Source organism: Xenopus laevis, chromosome 1S, assembly GCF_017654675.1.
Source record: "Xenopus laevis strain J_2021 chromosome 1S, Xenopus_laevis_v10.1, whole genome shotgun sequence".
In the NCBI taxonomy this organism is placed as follows: Eukaryota; Metazoa; Chordata; class Amphibia; order Anura; family Pipidae; genus Xenopus; species Xenopus laevis.
In genome coordinates, this window is record NC_054372.1 from 84938488 (window position 1) to 84944804 (window position 6317).

Sequence of the window (6317 nt, forward strand, 5' to 3'; positions counted from 1 at the left end):
TCCGCCGGTGGAACTGGGTGGAACGACATGGCTCTTTGCAGCCAGTTCCGTATTGGGCTTGCTGAATCTGTCAAAGACAGTTTAATAAATTACCCCCTATCTTCTAACCTGGATGATCTCATGGCACTTGCCATCCAGGTAGATAGGAGGCAGAGGGAAAGAATAGGTTAAAGGGGTTCTTCTTTGCATTCTGGGTTTACCAATATTAAGTCTAACTTTTCTAATGTAGTGTCCAATGTTAAAGTGGACCTGTCACCCAGACACACAAAGCTGTACAATAAAAGTCCTTTTCAAACTAAACATGAAATCCAATTTCTATTTTTTATTAAAGCATCCATAGCTGTTGTAAGCTCATTTAAAAATCTCAGCTGTCAATCAAATATTGTCTGCCACTTCTCTATGCCAGTAGCATAGAGGCGGGGCAGACAATTACTTTCACTTTCCATTCAGCACTTCCTAGTAGTCACTGCTCTCCCCACATCCCCCCGTTCTCTTTACCATTTAATTTTGTAACCAGGGCATGGGGATGGACATCAGGTCCCCCATTCTGGTGCACAAACAAGATTCTGAGATGATACAAGGCTTGTCTTAATAACAGTGTCCACAAAATGGCTCCTGCCTGCTTGCTATAATTTTGAAATCCCAGACTGAAGGAAGCAAGATTCAAATAATTTATATAGTGTAATTAAAGTTCATTTTGCTTGACTAATGTGATAAAATAAGATTTTGTATAATTTTTTTGGGTGATGGGTCCCCTTTAAGTCCTCTAATCCTTCCATGCTTCAACCTCTGGATGAACCCATGCAATTGGGCATATCCCAGCTAACCTCTGAGGAAAAAGCCCGCAGACGTTCCCTAAGTCTTTGCATTTACTGTGGGGAAAAGGGTCATTTTCTGAATTCATGTCCTAAGAGGCCGGAAAACTTCCAAGCCTAAATGGAGAAGGGGAGCTACATTTGGGTGCAGAAATACCTCTAGGATTTTGGTACCGGTTAAGTTAACCTGGCCTACGGGCTCTGTCAAGGTGTCCGCTTTTGTGGATTCGGTGGCGGAGGGGAATTTTTTGGATGCTACCTTTGCGGCAAAATTTGGTATTCCTTTAACCCCTGTAATTCCTCCTATGAGGATTTTGGCGGTCGATAAAAAACCCTTAGGGTCAGGCCTGGTAACTAAAAAATCTGTGTTCATTTTTATGTGTACTAATAACCTACACAGTGAGAAGTTAGCCCTTTATATTATTGAGGGTGCTTCTTCTCCTCTTATTCTGGGGTTACCTTGGCTTCAGACCCATAATCCTCATGTTGACTGGGTATCAGGGGATATTCAATGGGATTTTAAGTGTGGTGGTACCTATATTCCTCCGGTGGTGGCAACTACCTCTGTAGAAGGTTTACCTGCAGCATATGCTGAATATGCTGATGTATTTTCTAAAAAAGCTGCAGAAACCCTACCCCCACACAGGCAGTATGACTGCCCAATTGATCTAATACCTGGGTCTACTCCTCCTCGTTGTAGAACCTATCCCCTTTCCTTGCCGGAAGCCCAGGCAATGAAAGAGTATATCAGGGAGAACCTTGATAGAGGGTTTATTAGGCCTTCTAATTCTCCCGCAGGGGCAGGATTCTTTTTTGTTGGGAAGAAAGAAAGGGGCCTTCACCCTTGTATTGATTATAGGGGTCTAAACAAGATCACCGTAAAGAATCGCTATCCCCTTTCTCTAAATTCTGAATTATTCGACCAGGTCAAAGATGCCAAGATCTATTCTAAGCTTGATCTTAGAGGTGCTTATAACCTCATTCGCATCAGGGAAGGGGATGAGTGGAAAACAGCATTTAACACCAGGAACCGCCACTACGAATACTTAGTAATGCCATTTGGTCTCTGTAACGCCCCCGCAGTGTTCCAAGAATTTGTCAATGACTTCTTCAGGGATCTGCTGGGGAAACTATGACATCGGTGATAGAGTATTGTTGGCTATAAACTGGGCCTTTGAGGAATGGCGGCATCTATTGGAGGGAGCAAAACATTTGATAACGGTCTTTACTGACCATAAAAATCTCCTGTATATAGAGTCGGCCAAGCGACTAAATCCTAGGCAAACTAGATGGGCATTGTTTTTCACCAGGTTTAATTTCTCTTTAACTTTTAGCTTCACAGAAATAGACGATGTTGCTGTATCCCTCAGAGGGGAGGGGAGATAACAGAAAGTTTATATAGTGTAGTAATTTTAATATTAAATATAACACACCCACAGTGTCCTCCAATTCTTATTAAAACACTCTTTCACTGTGATACAGAGAAAAAAATACACTTGTGCATTAAATTAGCTTATTCACCCTGTGTCTTCATTTATAGCTTTTTCACCCTTATTTCAGGCAAGAGATAAGACAGGGGTGGGTGGGTCCATAACTAAGGCATAGTGAGGTTAGCAACACAACTCCGGATTGTTACTTTCCGGTGGTATTATATACTCACACGAAGTGAGTTTCAACTAATGTGAAACACAAAGAGGATGGTCTCTCGTCCAGGCTCCTTCTTCCTAATTATCTTGGTGGGGAGATAAAACAGATATCCTGTGCAGAAGCGCTTTTAAAACATTTTAATAAAAAAAATAAAATCACACTCACAAACACACTCTGGTACAGCGCATTGAAATGTCCTTGTAAAGTCCTTCTGGCACTTAGGTTTCCTCGGCGTCCCTTGGAACTTGTGCTTGTTTTTTAAAAGTCACGAGCGGCGCTGCTCCAAATCGCGGGCGTAAACACGCGCGGCGCTTCTGCAAGGTGAGAGCGTAATCACGCTGACGCGTTTCGACTATAGGCTTCCTCCTGAGCGATGATGTTTCCTGCTCTCTACTGCTGATTTATCTCCCATCGTTTTTTTTCTTTTTCAATAAGTCCCATCAAAAAACTTTATTTCTCTAAAACGTTTTCACAAGATTCTGTTAACTCCTTTCAAACTAAAATGAAGCAATTTCCTTTATATCACATTATACAAATCACATTAATGTATATTGCTTCACAATATATTATAATCAATCTAAAAAATACAGTCTAGAATATACACTTATAGTGCCAATCAAGACGCTAAAAAATTTTGCTCATAAAAAGAATCTTTCCCATTTGAATTTTGACCCATTTCTTTAAAATAGGGATCGGGGATGCAAGGGTTTTTTAATCCAAAAAAGCTCTAAGGTTAAAATTCACATTTTAGACCCTGTGAAACCAAGGTTTTTAACCTATGGATCCACCAACTTTCCCTTTGTAGGGTTTTTTTTTAAACCAAATCTCCTCCACTCCAATCCCTCTTAACTCTTTAAATCCCTACCGATTTTAACCCTTTAAGTGCCAGCAGAATTTCACATTTTGGTTACGCGAAATGCCAGCCGTTTTTAAGCATTTTGTGCTCTCTCACTTTAGGGGCATTTTCTGAGGGGAAACCTATAGTTTACCTAGGAAAATTATACATTGTTTTTTTCGGTAGAAACTGAGCTTTCTAAATCTGCCTGAGTTTTCATGTATTTCCACCTGTGCAAAAAAATTTATAGTGCTAAATAACAAAAAAAAATGAAAAATTACCATTTTTCATCGTATATCAATTTATACCAGAAAAATATTTCATTTTACAGATGAAAATCCAACGTATTTGGAAAGCCTTATGTCTCTCGAACGTGCCAATACCAGATATGTATAGTTTTAGGGAGATTTAGGATTTCTGTACAGCAAAAACTCCCGGCAGTATATTACTGAATTTTGAAAGCACTAAGGCAGAAAACGGCATGCTTTAGATTCCAAGGCAAAAAATCCTGAAACCATAGGTTTACCCCAGAAAACCATACATTTTTGAAAAGTACACATTCTGCCGATTACAAAATGGGTAACTATGTCTCTCTACTCCCAACTACCAAACAGAAAAGCTTGTCTGAACATAGCGGTTTTTCAAAATAAAATTCAAAATTTTGAAAAATCATTTCAAAGGTTTTATTTTGCTGCTCCGCATATCCCAAACTATATTACGTACCAAGAAAAAGCACCTGAAATATGATTGCCAGGGGTCTACTGAACAGTTTGATACCCATTATGCATAGGTTTACCAAAGTATCTGGCATTTAGAGACACAAATATGAAGTTAGCGCATCCAAATTGTTCAGGACTTTACTTCAGCTACTGAGAAATCAAAACATTGACTGCATTTTTTGTGGGGTAAAAACACAGAAATATATGTTTACCCCCCAAACCCATATATTTTTGGAAAGAACACATTCTACAGAATCTAAAATGGGTACCCATGCCTTTCTGCTCCAAACTACTGAGTCGCAAGGCTTTCCCAAAATTGTCGGTTTTGGTGAAATATCTGAAAATTGCCTCAAAGCTTCAACTTCCCAGCACCATATCACCCATGTATCATTACGTACTAAGAAAAAGCACCCTAAATATGATTGCCAGGGTTCCTCTGAACATTTTGGTGGCCATTGTTCATAAGTTTACCAAAGTATCTGGCATTTAGAGTCCCCAAAATGAAGTTAGCGCATACAAACAGTCCCGTGAGTAACTTCAGCTAATGAAAAATCAACACATTGACTGCATTTTTGTGGGGTAAAAACACAGAAATATATGTTTACCCCCCAAAACCCATATATTTTTGGAAAGTACACATTCTACCGAATCTAAAATGGGTACCCATGCCTTTCTGCTCCAAACTACTGAGTCGCAAGGCCTTCCCACAATTGTCGGTTTTGGTGAAATATCTGAAAATTGCCTCAAAGCTTCAACTTCTCAGCACCATATCACCCATGTATCGTTACGCACCAAGAAAAAACACCCTAAATATGATTGCCAGGGTTCCTCCAAACAGTTTGGTAGCCATTGTTCATAGGTTTACCAAAGTATCTGGCAGTTAGAGGCCTCAAAATGAAGTTAGCGCATACAAATAGTCCTGTGGGTAACTTCATATAATGAGAAATCAACACATTGACTGCATTTTTGTGGGGTAAAAACACAGAAATATATGTTTACCCCCCAAACCCATATATTTTTGGAAAGAACACATTCTACAGAATCTAAAATGGGTACCCATGCCTTTCTGCTCCAAACTACTGAGTCGCAAGGCTTTCCCAAAATTGTCGGTTTTGGTGAAATATCTGAAAATTGCCTCAAAGCTTCAACTTCCCAGCACCATATCACCCATGTATCATTACGTACTAAGAAAAAGCACCCTAAATATGATTGCCAGGGTTCCTCTGAACATTTTGGTGGCCATTGTTCATAAGTTTACCAAAGTATCTGGCATTTAGAGGCCCCAAAATGAAGTTAGCGCATACAAACAGTCCCGTGGGTAACTTCAGCTAATGAAAAATCAACACATTGACTGCATTTTTGTGGGGTAAAAACACAGAAATATATGTTTACCCCCCCAAAACCCATATATTTTTGGAAAGTACACATTCTACCGAATCTAAAATGGGTACCCATGCCTTTCTGCTCCAAACTACTGAGTCGCAAGGCTTTCCCACAATTGTCGGTTTTGGTGAAATATCTGAAAATTGCCTCAAAGCTTCAACTTCTCAGCACCATATCACCCATGTATCGTTACGCACCAAGAAAAAACACCCTAAATATGATTGCCAGGGTTCCTCCAAACAGTTTGGTGGCCACTGTTCATAGGTTTACCAAAGTATCTGGCAGTTAGAGGCCTCAAAATGAAGTTAGCGCATACAAATAGTCCTGTGGGTAACTTCATCTAATGAAAAATCAACACATTGACTGCATTTTTGTGGGGTAAAAACACAGAAATATATGTTTACCCCCCAAACCCATATATTTTTGGAAAGTACACATTCTACAGAATCTAAAATGGATACCCATGCCTTTCTGCTCCAAACTACTGAGTCGCAAGGCTTTCCCACAATTGTCGGTTTTGGTGAAATATCTGAAAATTGCCTCAAAGCTTCAACTTCTCAGCACCATATCACCCATGTATCGTTACGCACCAAAAAAAAACACCCTAAATATGATTGCCAGGGGTCCTCCAAACAGTTTGGTGCCCACTGTGCATAGGTTTACCAAAGTATATGGCAGTTAGAGGCCCCAAAATGAAGTTAGTGCATACAAAAAGTCCAGTGGGTAACTTCAGCTAATGAAAAATCAACACATTGACTGCATTTTTGTGGGGTAAAAACACAGAAATATATGTTTACCCCCCAAAACCCATATATTTTTGGAAAGTACACATTCTACCGGATCTAAAATGGGTACCCATGCCTTTCTGCTCCAAACTACTGAGTCGCAAGGCTTTCCCACAATTGTCGGTTTTGGTGA